Below are 16,321 nucleotides of genomic sequence, written 5' to 3' on the forward strand. Positions count from 1 at the left end.
ACCTTTCCCAGGAAGCCATATACTCTTATCACTGTTAAAACATTATAGGGAATAATATCCCCCCAATTATGACTTACCAGTACCAATTCTAACAGTGTTTGTGGAATTCTAGGGTTGTCTCCTCTCAAAAGCAATCTAAGCCTAGATGCAAAACAACTATCAAATCTCATGTAACTGGCATCTATGGCTTCTGAAGTCATATCCACACTCCATAACTACATTGGATTCCTCTCTCCATCCCTGGTTGTTTCTAGCTCCATACCCTTAGAGAAGAAGGTATATCCCTTGTACAAGCATACATGCATGAGCAATGAGTACCAACAAAATGGTTTGTTCACTTTTCCCCTTGCTATTCCACCAAACCATTGTGAATCTCTTTTGCTAGAAAAGTGGCAAAATCTAGAATGATCCTCATTCCAAATTGAAGAGTTTGAACCATTATGAGAACAATCGAGCCTACGATCTGCTCAACTTTATCCATTCCAAGAATTTTACAAAGAGAAGCTTATAATTCCTGAGCCTTGGGGTTAAAATGTCTTTTCAATAATGGCTCGGGTGTGCTAGCAGTAATCATAGGAAAAGTTCCAACTCTAGTAGCATGCTCCTGAAATGGCCCTATCCTCAAGTACATTCTTTGTGCATCATATCTCGCTTGTAAATCATCCATATCAATGATTTCATATACAACATGGTTAGCGTTAAGGTTGAAAACTTGATGGGGACACAACCCAAGAACAGAATGGACACAACAGAAAAGGGAAATTGTATTAACTAAGAAAATAAGCTAGTACAAATAGTACAGAGAAAATAAACTTCAAAACATGCCCTAAGGGCTTACAATAGCATAAATCTGGAGATAATTTCTCCTTTCAGTACCTCCTCTCAAACTCCACTATGATCTGCCTTTTACAATGCCAGAAATCTCCTTAAATAGACCCCAGAGGCTTAAGGACTAGGAGTACATTTTAGAAAGTGCTAGTAGGCATCCACCAACCAAATAGAAGGTTCCAGAAGCTGTGTTAGAAGTCGGTGCAAATCTAGAAGAATTCAGAAATGGTAATCGAACTTTCGGGAGGCATAACTTTTGAACCATAGCTCCGATTGACGAATCGTTTACATTTTCGAAAAGCTCTCAAAGCGCTCTATAGCCTTATGGACTAGCTTCGCTCATCCCCCATTTTTTGGCCCTTTTCGAGGTCATTTAATGCCCCTAACCTGACTTTGAAGTATTCTTAGGAGGTCTCCAAAAATCGAAAAACTGCAATAACTTTCAAACCGTGGGGCCTTTTGACCTGATTCTTTTTCTGGAATGCTCTAAATCACAATTACATTCATCCGGCCAATTCACACCTTCTAGGTCACCAAAATGATGGCCAAATTGCATGCTCCTATTTTTTTTGGATTTTCTAGCACATTGATAGTTGAACTGTGAGAGTTGGAACCTTTATTTGGCCCAAATGGGTATCCAAAAATGAAAACACATGAAACAGAAACTAAGTCTAAGTACATTTTTTTGGGGTGACACAGGATTGCCCTTATACCTCTAGATGCTCCTGCATCAAAACTTCACTAAACAGCTAAGGGAAAACCCTAAAAAGATTAACTCCAGAATGATTCTTCACCCATCCCGTAATAGGATCATATTTCTTAGCTAAGTCAGTCAATAGATCACTATCAAAGAAAACTGAAGGGACTGTTAGCTTTCCAATGTTGAATTCTCAGACCTTGGTCATGGGGGTATCTAAATTCCATTCTGAGAACCATTTTTTAAACAATTGCAAACCTCCCATAGACACTTGGGCGTCTCTTACCCAATTTGCCTTATCATAAAAACCCTAAGCCACAACTACCCTAGGGTTGTTAGGAATGAGTTCCCTCCCTTTAGTTATGTCATGTACTGACAAGGGAAATTGCTCTAGGAAGTCATCATGCACAACCCTATTTAAATAGTCAGTTTGCCCAAAAAATTCCTTCTGTGGAGGCATTTTAAAGTTTCACACTCTTACAACAGCAAATTCTAGATCTCTACAGGTTACAAATTACTTACCTGCCAAATTTTCCTTTCTTTCTCTACAATTTTCTCTGCAAGTTTATTGAAACCCTTGAGAAATTCTATGCCCTTGCTCTGGAAATATTTTTTCACTTTGAGAGAATCTGTAACTGTGTGCTTCAATAATGGTGATTTTTCATATCATACTAGAGCATTGAGGTCGCATGAAGGAATTCCTATAACTGTTATTTTTGTGTTATATTTCAAATTTGAATCTGACCTGTCAATCTCTCCAAGATTGGATGGATTTATTTCAAAATAAAATGCCTTTTAAAAATCTCAAGCCCCAAGCCACGTATCAAAGGGTGCATGCTCACATTACTTAAAATTTTTGCAACTTATTATTGTGGGTATGCATTATCCGTTGATCTTTCCCGAATCGACGGTGGGCAAAAATCCTTCTTCTCTAATGGCCCACTCAACTGACTTAACCAATCAAAAATCATCATTTTACAATGTGTTTTGACAGATTTGACTGTGGCATTTAAACCTTTAGCACCCATGACATCACAGATTTCAACTTGGCATACCTCTCACATTTGACCAATGAGCGCACTTACTTCATCTGACCTTTCCAGCCTGGCATGACTTAGCATTCCCTTTAAGTCTTGGTCTCATTGTGCCCACTTTCTCACCTTATTTAAATGTCATGCAAGTCCATATTACGGGGAAGCACTAACCCTAGATCTTATTTAGATCAACGACGATCACAAATTCTCTGTGACTTCTGAGCAAGGTGGGCCCATGATGTCATACTATGCCATGTATCACAATATCGCTTGCCCGCATTTCTTATATTTCTTGCACCTTAGAATTGTGGGGAAGCACCACTTGTTGACCAAGGTGAGATCAATGATCAGATCTATTCACATTTGAATAGAATCCAATCAGTTGTACTGACCAATAGGAAATGTCCATATGAGTTCGCACCTTCTGACAACATTCCATGCCAACAGATCCCATATCTTCTTCTGAGTGAGTAGGTACCTGACGTTATCTTTTCCACATGTCAAGTTGGCACATTCTCGCTTTACTTATTGATTGAGCATTTCCTTATTGTAGGATTGCGTCAGCCGTTGATTTTCAAAAGATCAACGGTGACAGTGATTATATCCTGCAGAGCTTCTGAATTAAAAACTTAAACATCAGCTTGGACACGTGTCCACAAGGTGCATTCCTGCTTTGTTTAAACTTCCCTCAATTTCTTTATTTGGGAAAGCATCCTTCGTTGATCTAGACAGGATTGACAGTGTGAAATAAATCCTACATTTTATGCTCTTACCATCCACTTGGGCTAATGAGGTGACCACTTTCAATCCACGTGTTTTGACTCATCTGATGATTGCATTAATTTTTGAAACTTTCCATGCCCACATCATGAGTATTTCTAGCTAAGCACAAGTGAGAAACCACAGGGTGTGACCCTACGTTCCTTCATAATTTAGCCCCACCTTGACACGCATCACAAAGGCACATACCCACATTATTTAAATTTTGAGCAAGTCCATATTGTGGGATTGCACTATCCCTTGATCCTTGAAAGATCTATAGATGACGAGGCTTTACTCCATCTGGCGGACAAACTTCCTCAGTGGCACATCTGGTAGTACATGTCAGCGATCAACTTTATAATGTGGCACACTGCAACATATAGTTAAAACTTCTTGACCCCACTTTGCCACACGTCAATAAACTGCTTGCCTACATTATTTATCTCTCGTGCATCTTCAAAATGTAGACATGCACTAGCCTTTAATCTCTGACAGATCAATGGTTATAAAATCAAGCAGTTGTAATGCCACGTTGGCTGCAGTAATGAATGAAGTACCTCCATGCATTCTAACTCATCTGACACACACCACGGAAGACATCTCATCATCATTTTGAGAACGACGGGCTCATCTTGTCAGACTGTGCCACTTGTCTAATTTTTGCTTCCCCACATTATTTATCTGACGAGCATCTCCTTCTTACAGGAAAACGTTATCCCTTGATTTAAAAGAAATCAATGGTTGATGCTTCCTAGTGATAAAGGCATATTCTCTGTTGGTAATTCAGCCAATGACATTGTAGGAAATCCAGAATGTGCACAAAAAGAACTGACAAACTTGCAAAAGTTTTTGATGATTTATGACTCCTTTTACAGTTCACTAGAAACTTAGAAAGATGAGGGCTACGTGTCACCAAGTCACATGCCTGCATTATTTAAATACCTTACATCTTGAAATTGCGGGCATGAGCTACCCGTTGATCTAAACAAGATCAATGATTATAAAGACTTTGTGTCATCAGAGGTATTTGCTAATAAAATGATTAAGCAATTTTTAGACTAAGCATGGCCATGTAAGATTAAACAAAAATATAATGAATTCATGCTTGTGCAAGCCCTTCCTTAGGTGAAAAGATATGCCAAAAAATATTTTTCTGAGAATATTTCTTGAAGGTTTTAAAACTAGGGCAATCTAAAGATTTGAAAAATACAAGGAACAAAACCCTAAGTTTCAAAATTTCAAGACTCAAATGATTTTTCACTAAATATTTCTATAATTTCTGCATTGTGAAAAATTAGACCAATAGAATGAAGACATGATCATAACAAACTACTAATGCTTGCTTTGTAGGACATTGTCAAAGACATTGTGTGTTTGCTAAAACCATGTGTGTGGATTTCCCAGATTAGACAACACTTTGTTTGGTACTTAAAATGAACCTTTTCTTTTCTACCTGGCATGTCTATAGTGTTTAAATCCATAGGAGTTACATTGGATGTATCCTCTCCCCTCTGCATTTGTGGATCTTGTGTGTAAGAGAAATTCATGTAACTTCTATAGGAGGCCTGTGTTGGACCAAGATACTTGATATTGGGTATGCCAGGGGATGATCTCAGAGTGGTAACAAGCCAAAAGATAGGTCAACATTCTAGCCACTATATAAAACTTGATTACAATGAAAGCCGCGTCAATGGTATTGCTATGTGATAGCTCTCCTCTAGTACCCTTGTGGTGTGTCAAATCTTGGTTCTCGGGGTATGGAGACCTTCTGCGAAAGTTTATCATTCACTTGTCAAATAGAATGCCCTTACTAAAAACCATGTTTTAGTGGCTAAAATCCTTTCTATCCATTGGCTCAAGGGGTCACCCATGCCTGTGAAGACATCCTACATTCTCGCGGTCCTTAGTAGAGGAAACAGTCCCTTGGGAAGTCATGCCCCTTGGGAAGCGGATCTTGGTAGCCCCAAGAAGTGAGTGCACTATAAGGGGGAGCTTGTGGTGCCATGATCCTAGGTTGTCAGCTCTAGATAAGCATGGTTGAACTTTGGTTCAAGTAGGAATTCAGTGGATACAATCCTAAAAGCCTAGGTTGTGGTGTGCTTGTTCACTTTTAACAACAACTATTCTTGTCTTAATGTGTCTTGCGTGTGTATGAAACATTAATCAAGATAATAGCCAACATTCAAATTTACACCTTGAACCTTCTCCAAACATTACACATTGTCAAAACTTTACAACCTTTGTCAAAATTTGCAAACTTTGGTTCAACACATTCAAACCTTAGAAAACATGGAAACTTGTGATCCTAAACGTGCTCGGCAAAATGTAAATTTCATTCTTGCATAAACTCCACTTACATTTAACCTAGTCTAGGCCTCATTCTTGCATCATATAGACTTTATGTTACACCTTTTAGTCCTCATTTAGTATCCATTACCTTTCATATTGCATCCATTTGGGTTTAGTTTACCTCCCTTAGTTTTTGCATTCCAATCTCAAAATTTGCACTTTGCATCCACCACCTTACATCTTTGCATATCTAACCATCATCTTGCACACCTTAACCCTTATTTTGGGTGTCCTAAGCATCATTTTGAGCATTCATACTGGTCTTAACATTTTCCCCTACTATTCACCTCTCTGTGGTATCAATCTAGAAAACATAACACTCAATATTGCCTTAGTTTCAGCCCAGTTTACCAACTGTTTCCTAAAACTACCAACTACATCATTGACATATTTGGTACTATATGGGAACACTTGGTGGTCCTCAAACCTAGTTTTGGATTCTAGATAACATTTTGGGGTTTCAACTATGTCTTTAGGTACCTGGATGGGTCCCATTGCATTAGCAGACACAGATTTGCATTCTGCACTTCCTAGTCTTCATTACCTTCACTTAGGACATCATTCCTTAGGTCATAATCTCTATTTTACATCTCTTAGCCCATCCTAACATCAGCCCCAACATCTTAACTTCTTGGTATATCAGTTTGGCAACCATACCACTCAGAATCAACAAACCTTCATTTTGACTTACCGACTGTGCCCAGAAACTACCAACTGTGCCCAAACTAGCCCCAACTACATCAATGATGCAATTGTTACTATTGGAGCACACTTGGCACTATTAGGACACACTTGGGCACCTACATGACCATTTTGGGCCCCCTAACTGCACTTTAGAACCTTAAAATTGCATCTAGGGGCCTCCGTACCTCCCCATTTTGTACTTGACCCAAAACTACATGTTGCACCCAAAATCCCATTTTGCATCATAGGCATTGTCCATATTACATATTTTCTCAGCATCACCACCATTTTGAGTCCTCAAAACATCATTTTGAACCCCTGAAGCCTTTGAATTTAGTCTTATAATCTTAGGATCATATGTCTTTAGCTCTTCATAACTGCAAGCGATAACATCTTTATACTTAGTAAGTAGTTTGAACATATCTTTTCTTTCTTGTGCATTGCATGCTTTCCCTATCTGGACCATTCTCAGATCTACATTGGTTCCCAACTTTTATGCATCACATTCCTCGATCCCCTTTTCTTGGGTCATTCTTTTATTAAGTGCTGATTCATCACTATCAAAGATGCATTCCAACTCAACCATCCCCTTACAAATAGTGTTGGTCTTTAAGTTTAGGATCCCATCTTCATCTTCAAGTTCATCATCCTTAGGTTTGTCATCCGAAGTGTCATCAATTTCTTTCCTTTTAAAGTGGCCATTACACATGATAAACTCAAGTATGTGTTAATCATCCTAAAAGACTTGAAAGTTTGTAATATTGTCCAGAATAGATGGAGCAACAACCGATTCTACTAAAAATCATTTCAATTTCATTCTCTCAACTAGTTGTAATGCACTTGTTGAAATAGCGAGAGCATCTGCTACCATGTTCTTCCTTCTTGGAATGGACTTTATGTTCAAGGCTTCAAAATCATCCAATAAATCCCATACTCTCTTCCTGTAAGCAACCTTTTGTTGTTGCAAAAGTATAACAATTTCACTTGCCAATTAACCAATTGAGAATATCCCTCAATTATGAGAGCAATAATTCCTTTCTCTAGTGCAAAGAGAAGTCCTTAGATCAAAACTTTGTATTTTGCAACATTGTTAGTACATCTAAACTATAATCCATATGTTGCATAGAAAGACTTAACTTTTGGGTTGACCAATTCAATACCTATGTTGACCCCTAATTTACATCTAGAACCATCAAAGTGAAGTGTCCAAATTAGATCCTCCTTGGGTTTTCTAACCTTGTGCTTTTTTCTCCTTAGTTTCTCTTTTACTTGAGCTTGGAATGACTATTTCTTAGGGACCCACTGCAACTTCTCATGGGGTGGACTTGACGATTCTCCTTTATAACTTCTTGATAGAGGAAGCATATGTTTTTCTTGTTTTTCTTGAATCTCCCCTATAAATTCTTTGATTTCATCAACTTTAGGTTCCAGATCAATGACTACCAAATTCCACCCATGACCTTTCACGCATTGTCTTCTTATCTGAACTTTGATTATTCCTGGGGAAGGAGAAGACAAGCCTTCACCATCTGAAGAGGTATCACTGTAGGAAAAATTTAGATCTTCAATTTCCTCTTCAATCCATTCCACAAATTTGAATCAGTTTATAAGACTTTGAAATTTTGTCTCCATCATCTGGGTTAGTACCTTAGCAACTACTTCTTGACATTAGGAACATTCAAATTTGGAGTGACTAACTTTATGCAATCAGAAGAAAACTAGAAGAAGTAGAATACTGGGATCATCTTTTTCCCCTGAACATTATAAATTAGCCACCGTATTCTCTATGAATTGTGTCACAATTTCATCTTTTGGGATTGGTATCTTGGGTTCTCTATCTTGATCATTCGATACTCTGGTTGGGATGATATCAAATGCAAACACTTTGTAAGAGCCAAAATTTAATTGTAAAAATGCCACCTCATTCAAAGCATTGTATTGTATTCTATAATTATCATTTTCATTTTTGGCTCTACATCTATCTTGATTTGATTGTTCAATCCCTTCCATGGTAACCACAACTGAGTGTAATTTGTAGAGAACCATCCTCTTAGGTATTTTTTCCATTCTCTTCTTAGAAGTAGTCCATATGTATCTAGAATGTCAACCACATGTATATTAATGACATCTTGAATCTAGGGGTCGATTGTTAACTGTATCTGAACATCTTTCAACACACCAATAACTTTCACCTCTGTTTTACCCAACCATATCCCTATCTGATTGGAATTTTGAGAACTAACCCCTAATCTTTGAGCTATTGATAGCGGCATGACATTACATGAGGCTCCTGAATCAATTAGGAAATTATGAAGATTCTTCCCTTATATCCTAATGCTAAGCAAAAATGGGGGCACCTCAACCTTGTCTTTAAACATAGTCAACATTGCCTCCAAAGTGTCAACTTTTTGAGATACTATCTTTTGAGGGATAGTGTTTGTGTTATGCAGAACCTTTGTGTGATCCAAGGTCTTTTTGAGCACTTCTCACTATTGTGGATAGTTTTGCAACATGTCAAACATGGTCATGTTGGCCTTTGTTCGTTCCAAGTCTTCCATTGCACTATACTTTTCAGTAGACCAACAAGATTCTTCAACATTGTTTGTACATTCACTTGATTCTAATTCTATTTTCCTCCATATGGTGGCCTGATTGGTGTTAGATTGTTACTCATTCTTGGATCAAGAGGAGTTGGTTGTGGTACTAGAGGAATTCCATCTATCATAGGTTCTTCTCTACTTCTTAGATTATATGTATTTTGATTATCATTACGAAAAGAAAACATCTCTTCATGCTAAAGGTCTAGTTCTTGACTAAATGGAAATGAGAATTATTTGCTGACTGGTTGTTCAACTTTTTCATTTTATGCAAAATCATATGATTCTAGTAGCATGGCATTAAATTTCATAGAAAGAGCATTATCATTTGCTTGTAAATTTTGATTCACCTCTTGATTTCCATTATAGTATGAGTCATCATTGTTACCATGTTTTGACCATCGTCATACTGATTGATATCTATATACTGAACATTGTTGTTATTATTGTCTGCAGGAATGCTTCCATTATTCAGAGAAGTATTCCACTTTTGTTTTTATCTCTTGAAGTCATTGTTACGATCAAGAGGATTTAAGTTGTTCCCTCCATTATTGTTTCCTACATTATTATTCCCCACATTGTTACTTGTATTGAAATTCCTATTATAGTTTTGACCATAATTGTTGTTGTAAGGAGCATCATTATTTCTTTGGAAGTTGTTACCTTTTCCTTATGACAACCTTAGAGGAGTCAACTCATTGTTCCTCTATGACATGGTCTTTTTCATTTGACCAAACTTAGAGGCAAAATTGTTATCTACCTTTGTGGAAGATGATGCCTTTTTCTCAAAGAAAGAAACTTGTAGAGGTTCATACCCTGGATATGTTAGAGTGGGGTTTTGTGGAGTAGGTACCTATTGTAATGAAACTAGATTCATAGGTATGAAATTACTAGGCACCATGGGTACTCCAATAGGTTATGTTGGCATTGTTGTAATAGATTGAGCTGGAAGCATTAATCCTTCTCCATTAGGATTAGCTTTCTTAGTGAAATTAATTGCTTCTGTGAAGACTTTATCCAACGTGTCAATATTTATTTTAGGAAATCTTCTTAGAAAAATAGCAGTGAGATGGTCCATAGCATTCAGATAAATCTGAATGGCAACTTCAATTGGTATAGTGTATGGTGCTTGTAGTTTGTGATAGGCCATGTGAAAATGATGGTTGAAGCATGAAACTATCTTAGCTGGGTCCCTTTTGATTGATATGAATTGTTGATGTATCACAACTGGGTTGATGGAAGTTTTGAATTGTTCTAGGAATAATTTTTTCAAAGTATCCCAATCTCCAATACATTCAGGTGGAAAATTAATGTACGAATTGAAGGCAACTTCCCCCAAAGAGTAAGGGAATAAATGGAGAACCACATCCTCATTGGCAATCTATTTTTGATTACAAATTTCTTTGAATACTTTGATGTGGTCTTCAGCAGTTCGTGCCTCTCCATAAATGAACCTTGGGAAAAACTTCTCAGGATTCTTGGGAAGGTCATGGAGTGCACCTCTCAAGTTGATTAGTGAGTGTACATCATTTTAAAAAAAGGCCATTGGAGGATTTGGCAGACCTAAGGGTGGTGGTTGTGGAGGTGGAACTATTGGAATATGTAGTGGTCCACCACATGGTTGGAGTGGAGGTGGAGCTAAAGAAGATGATAAAATGTGTAATGGAAGTGGTTGAGTTTGAGATATTCCTTTATCACTGCATGGTTTATGAAAATGGGTAAGCTCAAGGAACTCATGTGCACTTGGTGAAGATCTTAATGTTCATTGAAATAGAGATTTTGGATCAAAACCCTCCAATTTGCATCAATTCTAGAAAAAGTGCACCTCTGCAGAAGTAAACTTTCTCACAAAATGAGGCATACCATAGAATTTAGTGCACTACCTCACCAATGCACCTAAATTTCTCAAAAAACTTAGAAATTTTTTTGAACTTGTAAAAAATGTAGAATTTTGAAATTTTGGCAAATTTTTCTTCTATTCCAAAAATCAAAATCAGGCCCTCCTTCTAGTGCCACTTCTGTTGAGCTATCGCTTTGCATGATTCTAAATGACATGAATTCTTTCGAACTCCTCTCTTGAAAAGTCAATATTGCAAATCAACTCCAAGGTTTCAGGTGATCTTATGACCTAATGGAATCCCCTTAGTTAAAGATAAATGTTTTTGTTCATGAGGAGGCCTTTGTTGGTTCGAATGATTTCAGACGAGATGTAGAATCTATTTACTGCTTCAAAATAAACACGTAAAAGAACTATGTTTTTGTATTTTTAGTTTTTAATGAATGCAATATAACATTACAACTAAAATTAATTCCTAAATTAACAAGAGGTTAATAAACAAAATAACAAGTACTTTAAAGAAAATAACGTGAGAGTAAGATCCTAATGGACATAAGCTACAGAAAAAAACATGTCTGTGAGTTAAGCTTTCGAAGAAATTGGTGGGTAACCAATGAAAGTAGGAGCAGTGCTTCCTTAATTCCACTGATGCAATCATCGATGGAAAAATTAATAATCATATGATGTTTCACCCTTCATCAAATCAAAAGTCTAGGAAAAGTATGCTCATGCAAGACAAAGAGTTATGCAGGCACAATTTGGTGATTTCTTCTTGAGCTAGATACGTCAGTGGAATTTATAAAACTGTAGCAAACACCAAAACTAAAAGATCTCACAACCATAAACAAAGCAATAAAATTTTGGCTCAATCACAATTCCATGAACATACATTCACAAACAATGACATATTTAGGGAAGAATCACTACACTCCAAATGTGAGCACCAAAAGCATAATATTATTACAAAATAATAGTGGCCTTGATTACATATTACAATGCTGTATTTATAAGAAATTATCTCCTCAATTTGTGTTGAGAGTGAGAGATATCTTCATGCAATAATATGCTTTTAAATTAATAAAACAAACTAATTATATACAAACTAACAATCTAACTGGTGCTTAGTAGGACTCCATCCATTTTATATTCATTAATTGGATGCATGAGCCTTTACATGTCATGAACAAAGAATTTATGAGAGAAAAAGAATAAGAAAGCCTTCAGCTAATGTGGAAATGTCTAGAACTATCAAAAGTAAAAATTGATCCTTCATTGGGAATCTATCAGAGTTAAACTACTGCCAAAATGCATTTTTGATCCATGGAAAGCTCTATTTTTAGCACTAATAGTTAACTATCAACACACCTTTGGAAAAATGCATGTCGAAAGAGGCACACTAGCACATCTACTCACCTCTAACTTCTCCAAAATCCTTTCAAAAATTTGTAGCCAAAAGGTGCACTAGCTCACCAACTCACCAATGCACATCAGAGATCAAAAAATGCAAAAATTTCACCAAGTGTCAAACTGAAATTCTGGCTTCTGGGTTTTGTTCCCCTTCATACCATAGCTATGTCTTGATGCTTGCCCTTGAATTTCTCAATAATCTCAATGATTTTTTCTGCATTTGGTAAATTTAAGGCATCATACTTATCCTTGATATTTTGTTTGTAGTTGTCTACTTCAATATGGGTCTCAGCAAAATCCTCGAGTTTGGTATCAAACTCTAGCAAGGCTTCTTTTGTTTTGAACACTTGCCAGATATCCTCATCACTAGAAGCTTCTTCAAAAATCTTTCTGAATTTCTCTACCACTACCTCTACTGGCATTAATTTTTCCCATTCATCATTCTCAAAAATGTTGAGACATGCATCACTGTAATGTTTCTTTGCCTACAAAATCTGCTCTTGGGCTTGGTCCTTGAGCCGATGGATCTCTGCATGTAATTTTTTCATTACTTTATTACTATCTGCTATCTTTTTAATCCAATCATAAATTAAATCTAATTCCTCTAATGTATATACATCTATAAGTATTATGTACCTCTACCACTTTATGGCTTGTCGTACCTACAAATATTTACCCCTTACACGTACCTCATCCATTATACTAAAATCTTATTTTAAAATTGCCACCATTTTATTTAAGTTTTCTTGCATGGCATGAAGTAGCTTTAGATTTCCTTGGATTATAAGCACACCCTTTTCCTCAAAAAATTCCCACCATTGCTGACAGGCATTCAAAAATGGGTCCAAACGCACTCCCCTCTTATCTCTCCTTTCAAGTGCTATAGTTAAGGAATCTTCAGGGTGCACAAGATCCAAGGGACTAAAAACTATGGCTAAATATCCTTCCAGGATTTCATTTTGCCTACAAAGCATCATTAGTTCTGTCCCTTCTTCCTCCAAACCCCTAAACACCTCCTTCATCCCCATTGTGACCATCAACTTAGCTGTATCCAATGTGGGCTTTCCAAGCATAACCTCTCTAATTTGATAATCTTGTGGAGTCAAATCTTCTACATCAACATTAGGAGGAGGAAATGCCACTTGTGCAAATAAATCTTGATTTTGATCACTGTTGATGAATGTTAATGCTCTGGTCTCTTTTGATGGGGACTTCGGCTTTCTTAGAACCTCAATCAACTCAATCATATCCTCTTCATCAGCATTGAATTATGGCTTTTTACTTCATATCATTTCTTTGCGTAACTACCTTGATACTCATTCTAATAAAGGCCTATCTCTTGAGGATGAAGGAGTTTGTTCTACCACCCCTTTCCCTAATTGCTCCTTTTTGGGGTTCTTTCCCTCTATGATGGTTCTTCCTTGGTAGTTTTTGTTTTAACGGAGCTCATTGTTCTCACCTTAGTGTCTTGGGGAGCTTGTTGAGGATATTGAACCATTTCCCCTTCCCTAGACACTTCATTAGTTGATATTTGCTATGGTTCTTCCTCCTCCTTTTGAATTTGTTCTTCTTCGATACTTGGAGGCAGGGGAGTAGTAGAGCCTTTATCAATAACTAAAACTTGCAATGGGATGAGGGAGTCATCTCAAGACCTTGTGATTCTAGTGGAATTTGCATCCAATCTTTCGGTTGGGGCTCATTTGTCAGGGTATCTCAGATCTTGTCTCCCACTAATTATGTTCCCAAGGGAATGAAATCAAAATATGACATCTTAAAGATATTAGTGTCCTCTACATCCTACTCATCAACCCATTGCTACATTTCATCCTCTAAAGTAGTTGTTTGCAAAGGTTCTTCTAGGATTCATGGTGGTGTAACAGTGGAACTTCTTCTTCTTTCTTATTTTGTGGCTATAGCTAGCTGGGTTCTCCTTTTTAATGGTACATTCTCCTCCTCATCCTCCTCCTCTTCTTCTTCTTCTTCAAGAATGGGTTATGAGATAGATGGGAAAGGCACTACTCTTTTGATCACTCTTTGCCTTTTCTTGATATGGGTTTTAATCTTTCTTCCTTTCTTGGGTGTAGAAGGGGATACCTATTATGTTTGCTATGGTGGAGAGACTTCCTGAATCTCAACTTCTATTTCTCCTTGGCTGAGTGGAGTAGCTAGTGGCAATTGTGGGTCATCTTGAACTTGTGATGCCCTTGTATCCTCAGATCCTTGTACATTTATTTCCTCTTATTGTGGGGGTGTCAGGATTTCACCTTCCTCTAGCTCAACTCTTTGAGGAGAACTCCTCTTTCTTTTTCCCTTTCCTTTTCTTTCTTGAGGATGATAGTATCCAACTGATCAGTCAAGTTGGTATACCATTTTAGGCCTTAATGGTGACTGAGCTACAAAGGTAGGGATGGTGACTTTCTTCCCTCTACCTTTGGCTGGGTGGGCTTGTGCATGGAAAATTAATGTCTTAGGTATTGGATCAATTTTGAATGGTTTCTTGATCCAATCCTGCATCATTTTGATGACATGCCTTGCTCGATGGTCAATATCATCATTCTCTACTCTGTCTAACTCAACATTCATTATGGGGTGTCCCCCAATTTTATCTGTGTTGAAAAAAGGATCAAGCAAGTCCCCTAAGTCTTGTTGCAATATCTACAATGGAATCTTTATTTTTAAGGCCCTTTCCACCAAATAAAAAGTCATCCTACAATAATCCCTGATATAGACATTGTAGTCATTTGTTGCATTCATCCAATGGTCTTCAATAGCTTCTTCATGTATAAATTATTTTCCTACTAGATACTATACTCTCCCAATATTATCAAAACATGGTTGTGGAGATTTTTATCGTTCTAAGGGATATTGATCTCATTCACACTCAAAAGAAGGAATATCCTACTTTTGCTTCACTTGAAAAGGTCTTGTGATTAGAAGCCATGTCCAACACGATTTATGTTGTTTCCTAATTCTGTCATATGTAGACTCAACCTATCGAGAAATCTCCAAAATGAAAATTCTATCACAAGGATATCTCAGGAGTTTCTTTGGGTTAATAGTGGTACCAACTACCCATAGATATGTAAATGTTTTGAACTGAATGTAATATGCTATGAGTATCATTATTTTTGCCACTATTTCCTCTAATAACCTCTTTGCATAATCTGCTTCTATAAATTAGATGATGGAAAATATGAAGGCATCATTAACAATTATGTATTCCTTGCTTTGCTCCAAGAGTTTCTTCTTTACCAACTGAGGGTAATTGATGTATGGCGATGCATTTGGATCCTGCATACTACCTCTTCTATATAACCTTAGATCATCTATTGCCCTTGTGGCTAATAAGAATACTAGATAAGATGTCATATGGAACTTACTTTTATCCTTTACCACTTCCAAATGTTCACATAAATTTTCACTCAATGTAGAGGCCTAGTCAAGTGGCATCTTTGTTGTTTTGATGGTCTCAATAAAGTGCACCATAAATATGTTCAAATGTAAAGCTGTTGGAAAACACATAACCCTACTTAGAAGTATAATTGAGTATCCAATATCTTCTTTCATATACCCTTTGGTCATGTCTACTTTTTCGATTGTCTTTCCCAGAGGAGTCTTCTCTATAAGGTAAGAAGATTGGATGATCTTAGAAGCCTCTTTTATGTGTTCTCTGTACCACCTTTCTACTACCTCATATGTTATCCTAATAAATTGATTTGTACATGGGAGATGGAATACCCTCTCAATGTTTTCAGGTTAGAGATCAAGGAAAATATCTCTAGTCACACTCTTCACCACCCTTTTCTCTAAGACCAAGTGTTTTGCAAGTGTCATCACGAGCCCCAAAGATTGCACTGATACGGGGTGTGAAGTTGCATTGACTAATCTAGATCAGATAAGTGTAGATACCATTTATGATCTCTTGGTGGGCTTGTTGCAAATATTTAGGAACTCCCCCAAGTCTATGTGTTTGAATTCTATATCCTTGATTTCTGAGTAGTCATCTTGAAACCTTGATTTCACTTGAGGAAGGCTTTGGAACTTGAAGACGATAGGTTTTGGTGCCATTTTCTAACCCATGGAAGCTAAAGACAATGCCATAATATCTGCATAAAAGGATGTCCAT

General features: G+C 37.1%; 1 pseudogene; it reads right to left on the bottom strand.

Annotated features, from left to right (window-relative positions):
• Positions 1-16,321, bottom strand: part of LOC149580744 (DNA (cytosine-5)-methyltransferase 1B-like) — a 56,617-nt pseudogene that overhangs the window by 2,563 nt on the left and 37,733 nt on the right.

Source organism: Cupressus sempervirens, chromosome 1 (genome assembly GCF_028749045.1).
Source record: "Cupressus sempervirens isolate cs-2001-9-10 chromosome 1, ASM2874904v1, whole genome shotgun sequence".
Lineage (NCBI taxonomy): Eukaryota > Viridiplantae > Streptophyta > Pinopsida > Cupressales > Cupressaceae > Cupressus > Cupressus sempervirens.